This window comes from Tachypleus tridentatus, chromosome 11 (genome assembly GCF_004210375.1).
Source record: "Tachypleus tridentatus isolate NWPU-2018 chromosome 11, ASM421037v1, whole genome shotgun sequence".
NCBI lineage: Eukaryota > Metazoa > Arthropoda > Merostomata > Xiphosura > Limulidae > Tachypleus > Tachypleus tridentatus.
This window is the reverse complement of record NC_134835.1, coordinates 56,121,076-56,138,251: the sequence shown is the minus strand read 5'-3', so window position 1 is coordinate 56,138,251 and position 17,176 is coordinate 56,121,076.

Here is a 17,176-nt window from a genome sequence, read left to right as displayed (position 1 = left end):
TTTGTTAAAAAAAGAAAAACTGTCAAACATTCACTGATAACAACAAGGAAATAAAAAAATCAGATTTCTTTCCTACATTTCGTCTATGAGTTAACTAATAACTAATTGGTGAAAACAATTTCAACGGACACAAGGGAATTTCTAGAGATTTACCAATAGTAATAATAAAATACGTCTAACAGCTGCGGGTAACCCATGAAATAAATATTCAGTTTAGCGCTGTATGTCTATAAAACATTTCATATTTATTCTGAAAAAGTCAACGTTTAAAATAAATATAAAATTTCCTCACTCTGTTGTGTAGTTGTCTCTTTACATCACATTTTGAATAAAAGTGTGTATTATATTCAGAAAACATCAATGATTGGTACTTAGTGTAGTATCTGTATAACAATTTTATCTTTATCTTTGTTCAACATATCTTCAGGCGGGTAGAGAAGCAATCTAATTTTCCTGAAGTGCAGTGGAACCACTGAAAGAGAAGGAACTCGTATATAAAAAAAATCATATCAATATACTTATACTTGATGGAAGAGCAACATTCTTTATAAATTTTGTAACGAATTTTGTATTAAAACTTCAATTTTATTCAAGCCTATTTGTTTGCTCTGTTATCTATGACTAGAGAAGTTACAATAGTTTCATCGTAAAACAATTTATTTCGACGTTGTAATAGTAAATTGTAAACAAATGAATTAAAAGTAGATTTAGGAATCAAAGTAAGCACGATTTTATGAGCCTTTTATCGCCTTAATATATTTTATTTTCTAAAGCAGTGATAAGCAACGTAAACTAACCAAGGGGCTACACGTGGAGTTCTTGAACACCCTCAAGAAGCTCATAAACCAAAACACACAAGTATGAATAAAAATGTCGTATATACGAGATTATTTTGACAACCAGAAGGCTAGTCACTTCTAGTTTAAAGTAATTGAATATAGAAAAAAAAAATACTCCTGGAGTAATCGATAGTGCTCTTCTAAAAAAATAGAATATAATTTGTATTCTGTTTTGCTTTTAAATACAATACGGAACAAAACTCATTCATAACATTTTCGTAAGTTATTTGCCTTCTGGAGATACTTTTATTATTTCATAGAAAAACAACAACTAGGCATGTCTTGCCTAACATTAGTTTTCATTTGTCTTTTGATTACATTTTGTCATCCTTAATTTAGGATTGCAAGTTTTAATTTTCTATGACAAATAGAGAGAAAGTAATGTTCTATAAAACAAAAATAAATATTTCACTTTTAAAAGAAAAAACATATTTTTATAATTAAAATTGTCTTTGTAAGCAAAAAAGCACTAATGTATGTTCTGTCGTCGTAGATTACTAAAAGTGTTCATTCCATATTTTTATCTTTTTTTCTTTCATGTTTTTCGTTCGAATTTACCGACCACCAAAAAAACGATACAGCAGGAGCCGATATTGATTTTGTAATCAGTTAGCTTTTCGGTTAACCCCTGGTATTAGAAATTAATGTAGGAAAACGAGCGATAAACATTTAATCAGAATTAAAGAGTATACCCAGATAACAGCTTGGTTTAACTCGGTATATAATTTTGGTTTTATATATTTTCTAAATACAGTCCTTATTTCAGATAAGCAATTAAACAACAAACTTTGTTTGAAAGTAAAATATGGTAATGAATGCTTAAAAAAAGGTAGTGGCACTTAGAATTTAACTTTTTATCGATATTGGATGTGGTTCAGCTTTCATTAATCTTAAGATACATGAAGTGGGTTGAAACTTAATCCATCGTTAGAACATAAAAAAGAAACGTATCTAACAGTAACTACGAGTAGGCATTGATTTATATAATAACAGTTAATTCTGTTAATTACGAATTGAAGTTTGTCGACGAAAATATTTTTTATTACTTTTATGCCAAGGACGAGTAAATATCTTTTAAAACAGGTTTCTTCAGAATAGTGCACGAGTAAATATGTTAATAAATTGTGTCTATTCGAAGGAACCATAATCGATTTTTTATGTCATTGGACAAAATATATATACAGGAAATACGGACATTCAAGTTTCTTAAGGTTGAAACAAAAAACGAAATATAATGATTTAAACTTAAAACCACTGACTGGATTCTTTGTGTTAAGAACTTATGTTAATCTTAAAATAAGCTTCATTGTGGTCACTTACAGTAGCTGTTGTTATTTTGTTATGGAAGTATATTGTTATTTCAGGCTTAATATACATTGTGATTAATATACTCCATTAATTCTTTTGCACATATGTAATTTTTTGTAATTTAAGTTTATTTTTCTGAATCTTATATACCAGTAAGGTTGTATTTTTATGATAACAGAGTTCCAGAAATCTTTAACAACAAAATTTTCTGGACTTAACACTTTTCACTTAAATATATTATTTTTATTTTAGTGTGTGTGGGGAGGGGTGTATGTTTTTTTATGGCAAAACCACATCGGGTTATCTGCTAAGTACACCGACTGGAATCGAATCCCTGATTTTAGCTTGTAAATCCGTAGAATTACCACTGTACCAGCGGGAGACATTTTATTTTAGTAAGACAACTTTTTATCAATATATGCATAAAATTTATTGTTATGAATGTTCTTCATAAGTCATCTGAGATACCTATTCACTGTTGAAAAACATAGATTATATTATGTTTATAGTTATTATAATAAAATCGCTTTACCTCCAGGGATTGATAATACCATTATGAAATATCAAATTACTGGCTTCGTTTCAAGTACTTTTAACAACAAGAATTTACAGAGGAGTTATTCCTATTAATTATTAAATTATGATTTCCAAATGAAATATCAATTTATAAGAAAGTTATTTTGAGGATCTTCGACAGTGAAAATCAGTTATTTGTTAGGTTGGTGTAATTTTGAGTACATGTTAGAATTGTTGGTTTGGTTTAAGTTACACACTTATGTGTTTTTTGTGCCTTCCCGATAACAGCTATTGATAGCCATACAATTTTGCATATTCAGAGGTCTTTCAGCGTATCATCTGTGGTGAACCCATACTAAGATCTGCGGTTCAATTATCACAGTGAATAAAGTACAGATAACTTAGTGCGTAGCTGAAACTACTTTTACTTCCAGAGAATGAGTGTGACTGTTTTCTTTTAGCAAAGCTACATCATACTATCTGTTGTGTCCACCGAGAGAATCAACTCCAATTTTATTGTTGTAAATACATAGATTTACCGCTGTACTAGCGGGATACTCTTCCAGAGAAATTAACATTTTATTATAATGCTAAAATAACCATTATTTCCAGAGAAATTAATATTTTATTTCTCTAGAGATTGTTTTGTTTTGAATTTCGTGCAAAGCTACACAAGAGATATGTATGATGACAGTTCGTAATTTAGCAGTGTAAGACCAAAGACAAAACAATTACTTACCACCTACCACTCTTGGGTTACTGTTTCACGAAATGTTAGTGGGATTGACCGTTACATTATAACGCTCCCACAGATGGAATGGCAAGCATGTTTGGTTGGACATGGATTCGAACCAGCGATCCTCACATTGGGAGTCAAGCACTTTAACCATATTGCCATGCCGGGTTTCCTCTGGAGATTTTTTTTTGTAATAAAGCACGAAGCTACACATTGGGCTATCTGAGCTCTGCCCACCACCGGTACCGAAACTCGGTTTCTAGAGGTATGATCTTGCAGAGATACCGCTGTGACACTGAGGGACCCGAAGATAAGAGTATTTTTACTCATAGAATAATATTATTAGTTAATTACATTTGCTATAACATATGAGTAGATTTGGCGTTTTTCATGAATTAGAAGAGTGTATGACAACATTATTCCAACCACACTGTATTCATTGTATCGTTAAACAAAAATGAGCTTCGCTATGTTATCTTCAGTGTGACCAAGTGGGTGCTTAACTAGTAACATGATAGTAATGGGTTCGAATCCCAGTCCCATCAAGCATGCTTGCACTCTTAGTCGTGGGAGCATCTGATGTGACATTCAATTCCACTACTTGTTGGTAAAAGAGTGGCCCAGGAGTTGGTTATGGGTGGTGATGAATAGCTGACTTCGCTTTATGCCTTTCACTGCTAAGCTAGAGATCAATACTTTTGCACGAACGTCAAACAAACCAAATCTCTAAATTCAACTATCAGAGGCCCGACATGATCATATGGTTAAGGCACTCGACTCGTAATCTGAGAATCGCGGGCTCGAATCCCCCTCACACCAAATATGCTCACCTATTCATCCGTGAAAGTATTATAATGTGACGTTCAATCCCACATATTCGTTGGTAAAAGAGTAGCTCAAGAGTTGACGGTTAATGGTGATGACTAGTCCTACGCTGCAAAATTAGGGACGGCTAGCGTAGATAGCCTTCGTGTAGCTTTGCGCGAAATTTAAAAACAAACAAGTATCTGGGCTTATTGGGACAGAACAACACTAGTTATATAATTATTTCAATTATAACAGTTATAAGCTATTTGTTGCAGCAATAAATATTAGGGTTTAAACGTCTTTCACAGCTAGCGAAGCATAATTATAGTTGTTTATATTTTTCATAAGACATTAGTGTTAGCCACTATATATTGTCAAATACTACAATCCTTAACTAATTTCCTAGGAATACTATTTGTGTTGTCCTAAGAAGTGGTTTATATAACTAGATATCTGATCATTACCAAGCTTCTTGTATCTTAGACAACTTGAATGGTTCTGGATTAAACGATATGGTAAATATTGTGTGATTGAATTACTATTATTATACACTCTTCAAATTCTTGAAATTATCTCCAAAGAACTACGTGAAGAATGTTGTGTTTTCAAATATAATAGACCGGCTATTAATGTTTTATGATAAGTATAATTAATTTGTAATTATGCGTGTGTTTTTTCTTATAGCAAAGCCAAATTGGGCTATCAACTGTGTCCCACAGTGGAACAGTGGTAAGTCTTCATAGTTACAACGTCAAAATCAGAAGTTCGATTCTTCTAGGCGTTTAATTTCATTAAATCTCAACGCTTTATTCATGTACATGCGGTCCGGCATGGCTAAGTGTGTTAAGGCGTTTGACTCGTAACCCGAAGGTCGCGGATTCGAATCCCGTTCGCACCAAACATGCTCGCCCTCTCAACCATGGAGGCGCTATAATGTTACGGTCAATCCCACTATTTGTTGGTAAAAGAGTAGATCAAGAAGTGGCGGTGAGTGGTGATAACTAGCTGTCTTCCCTCTAGTCTTAAACTACTAAATTAGGGTCGGCTAGCGCAGATAGCCCTCGAGTAGCTTTGTGCGAAATTCAGAAACAAGAAAAAAACAACAAACATTTACATGCAAAATGGAATCACACTGTAATTTTGAACTATGAACTTCCTTTCAACTGTAAATCTAGAAAACAATCATATTATTTTAAAATCAATCTTCATATAACAGTACAGAAAATATTTGTTAAATGGGCTTAACATTTTAATACATTTTTCTGCAATTTTTAGAATAGTATGTTGAGGAACATTATGTATTCAAATAAGTTGCTCTCCATTTCAAACATTTTAATCAATACTAATTATTTCTATCTGATATTGTGTGTAGTTATCGAAGGAGCATTGATAAAGCATATAAGAACTTGGGAATAGGCATGTTGCCAAGTTTGGTAAATTTCCTAAACATCTTATGCGTAATAATAAATGTTGATACGTGCCTAGTATAAATGTACCTCAAGAAACTTCTATTACAATGTTGTATGGGAAACTGGTTTTCAGTTGGACCTCACTCTTTTTTTGTACGAGTTTTTAAAATGATTTCACTTTAATAGGTGAAGAAAAATACTAAAAAAACTTCTAAAACTCACACAGGAACAAAACATTGACTGTTTTTATTGGGATAATAACTTACGAGTTTCAAGCATGCAATAGAATTAGATCTGACATTCTTATTTCTAGTTTTGTAAAATTACATTAATACAATAAATAAAAACTTTAAAAACGTAATGGTGATATCTTCTAAAGACGAGATGTTTATTTTGTATTTAAATAAGCTGAACTGAAAGTTTGCGTTTTATTATATATTTAATATTTATGCGAATATATTTCGTATTAAACTTTATAGTGCCCCTTCAAAAGTCAATAATACAACAGTCCTACCAGTTCAACCTTCATAAAAGTTGTTTTGATTTCAATGACGAATTTTCTTCAATTCAGTTATACAGGTTTCCGAAATAATAATGTTTTTTCTACCATATAAAGACGTTTTTCACAAGTCGGTAAGAAAAAAAAAGTCTTACTCATATCAAATTATTATTTCGTTTACCACAATGAACAATAATGAAAAAATAAACTGAGGAAAAGTTAAGAACCTTGATATATCAAACAAATATGTATTCTCATTCACACTGATATATCTGTGAAACTTACGACTTTTAGTATCAAAACTACGTGTTGTGGTCTTTCTTAACGTATTGCGTTTGGAGCATCTCTTTCAATGACAAGCGGTAATCAGTAATCATGTTGATGTTCTGTCTTCCCTGGTACCTCCTTTCCATTTCCCTGATGTCTGAATTAAACCTTTTCCCTTTTACTTCGATAATGTACAGAGATTTTCAAGGAAATAGTCAATATGTGAGTGTAAGAAATGAACTTTTCAAGTTCATTCTACAACCTAGCTCTTTGAATTTATCTAACATGGTATTGACAGTATTTTCGTAATTTGTGTTCTTGTTATTTTCTAAAAAATGTCAATAGTATCTTTAAAGGCAATCCACACTTCTTTGTTAAATTTCCTCGTTTTCCTTTTGAACTGTTCATCCGATGTCAATTTCCTAATATCAAACGCAACAAAAATCTACTACAAATATGACAATATGTTTAGATCGTTTACACATAACCTTATGTTGCCGTAGCGACAAATAAATAATATCGAAAAAAAAAATTCAAAGTCCACACACAAACAAATACCATCCAGAAATGACACGTCATGCGGCTTGTTAACCGTTTATATACTAGCGGTGTGTTTTTCGTTGGTTCTAGAATGAGAGGTAAGGCTCTCATGTCGTGAATGGTTTAGAAAAATATATCACCGTTTGTTGTTAACATTTTAAGCATAAAAATATGTGACCCGATTTCAATAGAAATGATTCACTTATGTAAAAGTGCATATGATACTTTTTGAAAAAAAATTGTAAGTGATGAAGAAAAATGAATATCGTTTTCGGATTCAACGTGTAGGAATTATTGTAGAACATGTAGACATTTTAAGAGAATAAAACTATTGTAGGTTTGTGTAATTTTAGATATTTCAAAAACAAAGGCTATTATTGTTATTAATTATGGGGTTTCACAAAAACAAATTTAGTAGTGAATCATTCATCTATTTCTAAGAAACATGCATCAGAAAATAACAGGACAAAATGCAATTAATAGAGATGCTCTATTAAAAACTTACAAAAAAAGAAATTGTGCCTATAGGACCAAGAAATACAAACAGTTTAAAAGCAAAAAATGCAAAGCAAAGTGTGAGATAATTTAGGTAGTGCGGAATAGTGGAAGATCTCGAATACGTAGTAAGTCGTTTCTTCAAGTGAGAATTGGTGAAAGATGTGGAAAATCATTTAGATGACACCAGAAACTGTGTGTATGTTTTCCTTATACCAATGCTACATCGGGCTATCTGCTGAGTCAGCCAATGATAATCGAACCCCTGATTTTATCGTTATAAATCTGTAAACGAACCGCTGTACTATTGGGAACTTGATGTTAGTGTCGTCAACTTCAAACTATAAGCTATGTAATATCGACTGGGTAGATTGAAAAAGTACTACTTCTGCCTCAGAATTATACCGAAGAAACTCCACTGTTATGAAATACATTCAAAAATCGATGCAATGAATCTGATTTTAAAATTAGGTATTTCAATACCTATGCAGAATTCCAAATATTATTTCTTCTGGACATTGCATTTATTGACATCTGTCTGTTTGTAGTTGGCCATAAGGCTAAACAAAGGGATATCTGTGCTCTGCCCACCTCGGGTATCGAAACCCGGTTTCTAACACTGTAAGTTCAAAGACATAGCTGCTGTGACGCCGAGGGAAATTTATAGACCTAAAGTTTCACATAAGAGTTACTAACAATAATTATATATATATATACATATATGTGAGTGTGCGGCGTTCATATTTATTATGAATTCTCTTTGAATCTAGTTTATGTATATTGCTGAAAGACAAAGATAAACAAAGCCAGAATTAATGTTATAAATTTGTTAATAATCTGGAAATTTAGACCCTACATTAGTTAAGTTCTCAGTTAACAAGGCCGTGTCGAATATATAGTCTGTATTTGGTATACGTTCAGTAAAACTTAGACAACGTAGCATCAAAAGCTATAATTATCGTTTGAAAAACACTTAAAATATATAATTTTAAAGAGAATTAAAATGAATAAAAAACGTATTTTTACTACAAGGTATGCATCAGGCTTGTCAGTTTGAGATTTGCGTGCTAATCCTTATTGCTGTATTTCCACATAGATGAATGTGGTCTGACTTTTTTCAAACGCATATAGAACACGGAATAACAAACCTATTACAATAAGAATTCAAATATATTAGTAGAATATATGTTGTAAGGTAACTTGCTGAGCCAGTTTCGATGTAAATTGGTAGAGGAAATCTGTCGGACTCTCCTTGCGGAAAAATAGAGGAGCGAAAAGGTTTAAAGAATCAGACTACAGGTCAGATTTTGACTACATGTAGTCGAAGCCAAATGAAGGCGATATTTAATACAGCAGCTTGCACAAGCACCTTTGTTAATTGCCTGTATTTAATAGAATTGGGTAGGGAATGTCTAACACTTATTTCTTTCGATATATTATTGTGATATATGTAATAAGCTGGCGAAAGTATAGCCATAACTAGTCATGGAAGGAATTTTCTAGTGATCACTTACATAAGATATGATGTAGCACCATATTTGACCTGAATAACTCATGTTTTACTATAGCTAAGATTTGAACTAGATCTATAAAGGTCTCTAAGGAAATGTTTTCTCATTGTTAATTCATAAGCTCTAACAACGGACGAAGACAAGTAAACAGTGATTTAACCTTTATAGCCAAACCTCACACAGATTTTCTAGAAGGTTACGATTGCATTCTCAATGTAATATTTCGATTTTGAAACTAGATACGAGCCATATGTACCTTATGGAATGGAACAGTATTCTGTTGATCTTAACCTCTTATGTTATATGAAATTTATTTGTTAAACAGAAAGTAACTCAAATGATATCAACACAGACACTCCACAGAAAGACGCTCATATTATATGAACAGACACTTTACAATAAGCCGCTTATATTATATGAACAGACACTTTACAGAAAGCAGCTCATATTATATGAACACAAACACTTTACAGAAAACAGCTCACATTATGTGAACACAGACACTTTACAGACAGCAACTCACATTATATGAACACAGACACTTCAAAGACAGCAGCTCACTTTATATAAACACAGACACTTCACAGAAAGTAGCTCACATTATATGAACACCGACACTTCACAGACAGCAGCTCACATTATATGAACACAGACACTTCACAGACATCAGCTCACGTTATATGAATAGTCACTTTACTGAAAGCAACACATATCATATCACCTCGAAAGATATCATTAAAATATAATTAATTAATAAAATTTGTAAACAATTGTCTAGAATCTAGCGTTGAGAGGTTTCAGAAACACACACACACACACACACACACTTTTACAAAACGAAATGCAGCGAAAATTTATAAAATGAAATAAGTTTCTGCATACGTCAACATTTCCAAGGTACTCACGTTCATAGAAATCACTATGTCCATTTTGTATAATACTATCTGTTGAATTCTGGCTATATTATTTAAGAAAAGTTTGTAAATTTGGTGCAGTGACACGTTTCTAAGATAAACTCGGACAAGTAAAAACCTATAAGATTTTAACAGCATATTTTGATAAGTTAAGTGAATATTAAAAAGTTTATTATATTAAGTTATCGGCACTCTTTATTAGTAATGACATTCCTGTAGCAATTGAAGTCATAATTATTAATCTTACCAGAGAAAGAAAAACTTTTCACCAGAGAAGCACATGTTAATTTTACATAACATAGTTTTAAGTTTGAGTTAACACAGAAGATGAAAGTCTGTAATATGAGAAATGTTTTCCTTTCTGACAATAAAAATTTCTGAAAAGTTATTTCGACACATTTCTGAATCTTAAACAACTGTCAGATCATCTTATAAGTAATGTCCGAAAAGATAATACAGAAAGTGCATCATCATTTCTGCCTTTGTAGAAGGCTCTAATGAATAAAATATGTAGTAGGCGAGTAAAATGTCAGACAAATAAACTAAACTAATTCAATTCCAATTGTTCAGATCATTAATAAAATAAACCCTTATGAAGATGGATGTGTCTGAGGAGCACATTAGGCATATAATGCTTTATGAGTTTAAAAAAAAAAAGCAGTAGGCAGCAGAAACTACACGAAACTTTCACGAAGTCTCTCAATGAAATAAAATGTCAAAGGTGGTTTCAGAAGTACAGATTAGGTGACTACAGCTTAGGTGATGTGCCACTTCAGGTCGTCCTGTTGAGTTTAATGATGACTTGCTGCTGGCTGCACTTGATGAAGATTGTACTGTAACAGTTGAAAAACTAGCACAGAAACTTAATTTAACACATTCAATAATTCACCGTCATCTGCAACAGCTTGGAAAAGTGTCCAAATTTAGAAAATGGTTCCCCCATAATTTGACAGAAGCTAACCTTAAAGCAAGAGCGGACATTTGCACTTTTCTGCACTCTCGTGAACATAATTTATCTTTTTTGGATAAGTAAGTGACTGCAGATGAAAAATGGATAGTTTAAAAACGGCAGACAAAGGCTCAGTGTAGGTAAACTGGCTAAAGAACAGCCAAAAATGGAACTTAAACATAAGAAAGTCTTGTTTAGTGTTTGTCGGGATATTGTTGGTTGTGATTCACTTTGAGTTGCTGCTACTCAATGTAACGATTACATCAGACTTCTACTGTCAACAGTTAAAGCACTTGAATGGGAATTCGAACCCGCGACCCTAAGATGATGAACCTAGTGCCTTAACCAACTGGCCATGCCAAGCCAAGCACTATTTTGTCTATATTACAAAAGGATGTTTTTATACAATATTTTAGTTGGAATAATTTAATTAACTTTTATCCAAGCTATTATGGTAATGAATACGTATTACGATGTTTTGGGTTTATTTATTTATATCTTAAAAACTTATATCAGAGAGATCTAATAAAAATATGTAACAAGAAGATTTAAAAAAAATTAAAAACAACAACAACATTTTTCTGCGCCAAGTAGTTGTTAAATAATAGGCATTGTATTAGTTGAATTTGTACAATATTAAACTGTAAATTAGGTGAACAGAATAAAAAACTACGAATATATTTAACTTATAAACATTAATGTATATTAAATTAGATGTTTTTACAACTTAAGCTGTTTGCCTTTTTGGTATTCTTGATTTATAGATGAGAAATATAAGCTAAAAATAAGACAAACAACGACAGACATAACAGTCGGTGAAAGCAGTATGTTGTTCCGATTACAGTCTGTCAACTAATTTTACTTTACGTGTGATAAATATTCCCTTTGTAAACATATAAAGGACCTCGAAAGCAGTTTTTACGTTCATTTGATATTATTTTATTTCTTGTGAACTCACATAGTAGCAGAAAACGATCATTCAAAATTATTTAGTTTAGTGAGAAGAAATCTATTCTTCTCACATTTTTCAAGTTTAATGTATAAAGATTATCCTAACATGATTGTACGTTTCAATGTTCGGAACATGGTTATTTTTATGCACATTTATAATTCAAAGCGTATAATAAAGACATTCTAACGTAAACGTTGAAAAACAAACAATAATTATTCCTTACCTTTGAAACATTCAGTTGGTATTTCAATATAAATAATATATATGTGACAAGGAAAACTATACATAAAGTGTCAATGACCATAATGTACAGTAAGTTGGTATTAACAAGAATAAAATATATTATTTTCTCGACTGAAGGCATTCAAAAGGTGAATAATAATTCACAAATACAATCTCGAGATATGATTAGAAACTTTAGCAGGCAGACAATAATACTGCCTATATATGGATGGCTCAGATTTTTTCATCGAAATAGTTTTTTACATAGCTCTTCAACTGGACTCCAGAATCTCACAATACTATATATTTCTTTCATTTATAACAATACCTATGTCATTATTGATTCACACATTCCAGAAATGTCTGTAAATATTACAGGAAAAAGTTTGAATTTCTTGTTTTCCCTTCGTTATCTTTTTTTTTTATTACATAATAACTAAAAATTTAATGGTATGGTGTCAACCACCGTCACTGAGGTGACATAGTTCCAAACAGATTGATCGTTATGTGTATTATTAAGAACTAGCAATATGATATAGAAAATCATAATTATAGTGAAAACGATGTTATATTTACTTTTAGATATTAGCTTTCTTACAGAAATTTATTGTTCCTTTGAAAAGTTTAAGTAGAGGGTGAAACAGGAATTACCAGCCAATAATAGATAAAAATTAAATATTAAAGTTGGAATTTTTTGGAATCTGGAACTTGTTTGTAAACACAACTTTACTGTATCTATTGAAACACTGTATTAAAAAAACAATGAAGAAAGTAAATAAAGAGCTTAAACATTAATATATAAGCAATATATATATATATATTATATATATAACTATTTAATCACAACTGAGTTTAATTTATCTTCTTTTTGTGTATTACAATATGTGCCTGTGTTATTATGTATGGATGATGTAAAAGCCATCCCTACTATGTTGTTTGTATTGTTTTTGAAGGATTGATATTAGCAATCCCTCTGTTTACTTTCTTTATTGAAATTTTTTCTTTATTTGTATATAGTACACAGTTATTGTAGTTTTGTCTTATTAAATGTCAAAACAGTCCCAAAAGGTTAAGAATGCTTGATTTCTAAAAAAAAACAAAAAAAACGTGGTATTTTGAGAAGAATAATGTTGATTTTAATTTATCTTTTTCGATGTTCGCCTTTATTTTCAATAAAATATGTTCCCCTCTACCATGTACATTATATATATTTATTTGTTTGTTTGTTTGTTTTGAATTTTGCGCAAAGCTACTCGAGGTCGATCTGAGCTAGCCGTCCCTATTTTTGCAGTATAAGACCAGAGAGAAGGAAGCTAGTCATCACCACTCACCGCCAACTCTTGGGCTACTCTTTTAGCAACGAATGGTGGAATTGATCGCACATTATAACGCCTTTACGATTCGAACCCGCGACCCTCAGATTACGAGTCGAACGCTTTAACCCAACTGGCCATGCCGGGCCCATATATATTTGAATCTGTATTCAGTTGTTTAATTAATATATATATATATATATATATATATATATGTTTTTATGTATTAGTTATTATTATTTTCCTTATCGTTTGTTTGTTTTCAAGCAAAAAGATACATTATGGGCTACATGTGTTCTACACACCGCAGGTATCGAAATCCTATGTTTAGTTTCATAAGTCCATTGACTCAATACAGCGCCACCTAAGGACTTTTCAGTACAGAAACGGAAATATGATGTGCTTGACTGCATATTGAAAGGTGGACAAGCAAACAGACAGGAATTCCCGAGACAGGGCAAGATAGGAAAACCCTTTTTTTACTTCTCTGTTTGTTCTAAAGATGCTTTGGAAATTTGTTAGAGATCGATAGAATTCCATGGGTAACACAGAATGATCCCAGTAGGTGACATAGTTGTGTTCCCGGTAGGCAATAAGTGTGCATTCCAAATTGGTCTGACCATTCAATTCCAATTTGGAATGCACAATGTGTTACACCACTATTTTGCTGTATAAAGTTGCTCGTAATACCTGATAATCTCCCTTTTTACTGTGTGACTGATATCTGAAAACATAGAAACACTTTTTCAAACAATACATTGGAAATAAACATTCAGGTCAAAATCATATTAAGCAATATATTTTAGCTTATAATAACTTCAAAGACTAGTAGTATAAAAACCGTAACAAACCATTTACAGGGTGTAAACTTTGAGAAATAAGTTGGATTCATTTAATGGAAACTGTAGTCGTCTACATGTATATATATATATATATCTTAAACTTACTTCCTTCCCTTTCTTCTGTCATTGTATTTTAGGATACTTGAATTAATGAGTTCAATAATTTACTTTAGGGTTAAGAAAGTAAAATACTTTCACATTTACAATTTCTGAATTGGGGTGTCACTCATATTCCTTTTGTTTCTTTTTCATAGTGCAAATACTTAACCAAATTGCATAAACGTATTAAATAGAATATATTTTTTCGGCTTAAAAATAAGTTGACGTAACTTAGGTGTTCTATCATGTTGTATTTCACAAGCGCCCGGCATGGCCAGGTGGTAAAGGCACTCGACTTGTAATATGAGGGTAGCGGGTTCGAATTACCATCCCAACAAACACGTTTGCACTTTCGGCCTGTGCGCGTTATAATGTCACGGTCAATCTCACTATTCGTTGGTAAAAGAGTAGCCCAAGAGTTGGAGGTGGGTGATGATGACCAACTGCCTTCCGTCTAGCTTTACACTGCAAAAATAGGGAAGGATAACGCAGTTAGCCCTCGAGTAGTAGCTGTTCTCGAAATTCAAAAACAAACAAACATTTTGTATTCCATGAAATTTGTAAAATTGTTTTGTGAGATGTTTTTGAAATAAAAAACAATAAAAATACTTTCTCTCCTGTTAGTATTTCAACTGCATTTGTTTTTGATTATAAACTTTCATTTTATGTATACACACAACTGCATTGTAATTAACATATTTCTTTAGAAGTTTTACCTTGGCGTTTGATATAAATAAAACTTTTGGATAAATATCGTTAAAACATTACATAATCTGACAAAAATCTTCGTCTACCTAAGACCTGATATTTGAAATGGTGTAAGGTCAGACTATATAACAAAATTATTGGTCTAAGTTTATCCAATGTACTCTAAATACCTTGTAAAGTTCGCAGTAGATTTATTTTGGCCTCACATATTAGTAAAAAAAAAATCGATGTACCCATGTATAGTACACAGAACGAATGTAACAGCTAATCGGCTTTTGTGTAGTGAGTAGTGTATTGTTGTGTTTGTTATTAATTGGATGTGTTCCTGTGAATAACTATGAGTAACTAATTAATCGCAGTAGTTAATGAAGGCTGAACTTATGATCACTTGTTATTTGAGTGTTCGTGTTTTAAAACTGTGCCATTTGTGTACATGTATAAGAATGACATAAAATGGCGAGGTGTCTTGTCTTTCGAGGTGAAAATAAAACAAGAGAACATAATTAATCATGGAAATGCTTGTAGAAATGTATGCTGTATTTCTTGTGGAATAATAAACTAAAGTATTAGAGGTATCTATCTATGTTTAATGTCAACCCTATATTTTTTCTTTGTAGTTCTTTTTTTTTAATTTCCGGTTGGTTGGTTGGTTGGTTGTAGTTAAGCATGAAGCTGGACTATGGACAACATGTGTTCTACCCACAATGGGTATCGAAACGAGGTTTCGACCGTTGTAAGTCCGTAGACGTGCCGTTGTGATCCACCAGCAACAAACAATGACGCAACATTTAAACTGAAAATCTTATCTTAAAAGTACTGAAATAATACTGTTCCCTCGTATGGAGCTGGCCCGGCATGGTCAAGCGCGTTAAGGCGTGCGACTCGCAATCTGAGGGTCGCGGTTCGCATCCCCGTCGCCCCAAGCATGCTCGCCCTTTCAGCCGTGGGGGTGTTATAATGTTACGGTCAATCCCACTATTCGTTGGTAAAAGAGTAGCCCGAGATTTGGCGGTGGGTGGTGATGACTAGCTGCCTTCCCTATAGTTTTACACTGCAAAATTAGGGACGGCTAGCACAGATAGCCCTCGAGTAACTTTGTGCGAAATTCATAAACAAACAAACAAACAATCGTATGGAGCTAAAAAAGTTTGGAAAAAGTTCGTATTATACAAAAATATATACAGTTTTTTCTTTTAAATAAATTATAAGCAATTTTATTTATTTATATACATTACTTAAATATGATAAACTTAAAAATAAAATTCAAGGAACTGAATCACATTTCAGCGGTCAGAATATTTTTGAATTGCTACCATGCTCAGTAAGCCTAAAAAAGCTTATTTGATGTTTTGTCATACAAGAACGTTTGCACAACTATTAAATAAACATGCTTTAATATGAAAAGATTTTCAGAGCTGAAAACGATGCTTAAATAAACTATAAAAATGTCAAGAACTGTAGAATTATTTGAAATTTCACACTGATTTCGTAGTTCTCCGCTACTTGAGTTAGGCCTTTTTTAACTTCCCTCAAAAACTATAAATTATTCTCATAACTCTTTGTTCACAAAAGATTGAAGTTAATAGTTTATAACCTGCTTTATCCAACGACATTTAAACTGTGACTTTTGCTATTTTGGAAGACGAGTTTTGATAGTAGTTATTAAATTATCTGAAAATATGTCAATTCTGAAATCGAGTACATACGTTATTTAAATAAGTTTTGAAATCACGTATGTGCGCATTTGACACAAAAAGGTGTTCAACTGTAAGGAAATGGAAAAGAATACAATTGTAACAGGCGCTAGGGTAAATATTCAAGGGAAAAAAGAGCAAAATGAATAAATAGTTACATTCACACGATTGGTTTAGAACATCATATATTAATTAGTATTTTAAACGACAGTACGGTTAGCATTTTTCTTGAAATACACTTTTAATAATATTACATAAATGTTGCAAAATGACAAAATACCAATTATAAAGTACAGTGAGGATCAATATTGCCTAAATTTAAAACTGTGTATATAAATGTGCATTTGACAGCCGAAAGGGGCTCACCCGCCAGAAGAAGGTTAAGATAATATTTCATTTGAAACATTATATATAAGGATATCATTTTAAATGACAGTTTATAAGTATTTATCTGGTAAAATGAAAAATTTAGAGCATTAATGTGCTGAAAAGTAGTTAGGTCAAACTATGAAGGGGCACGTAAACGTAAGAAATGAGAAACTGTTGAAAGAGGAAT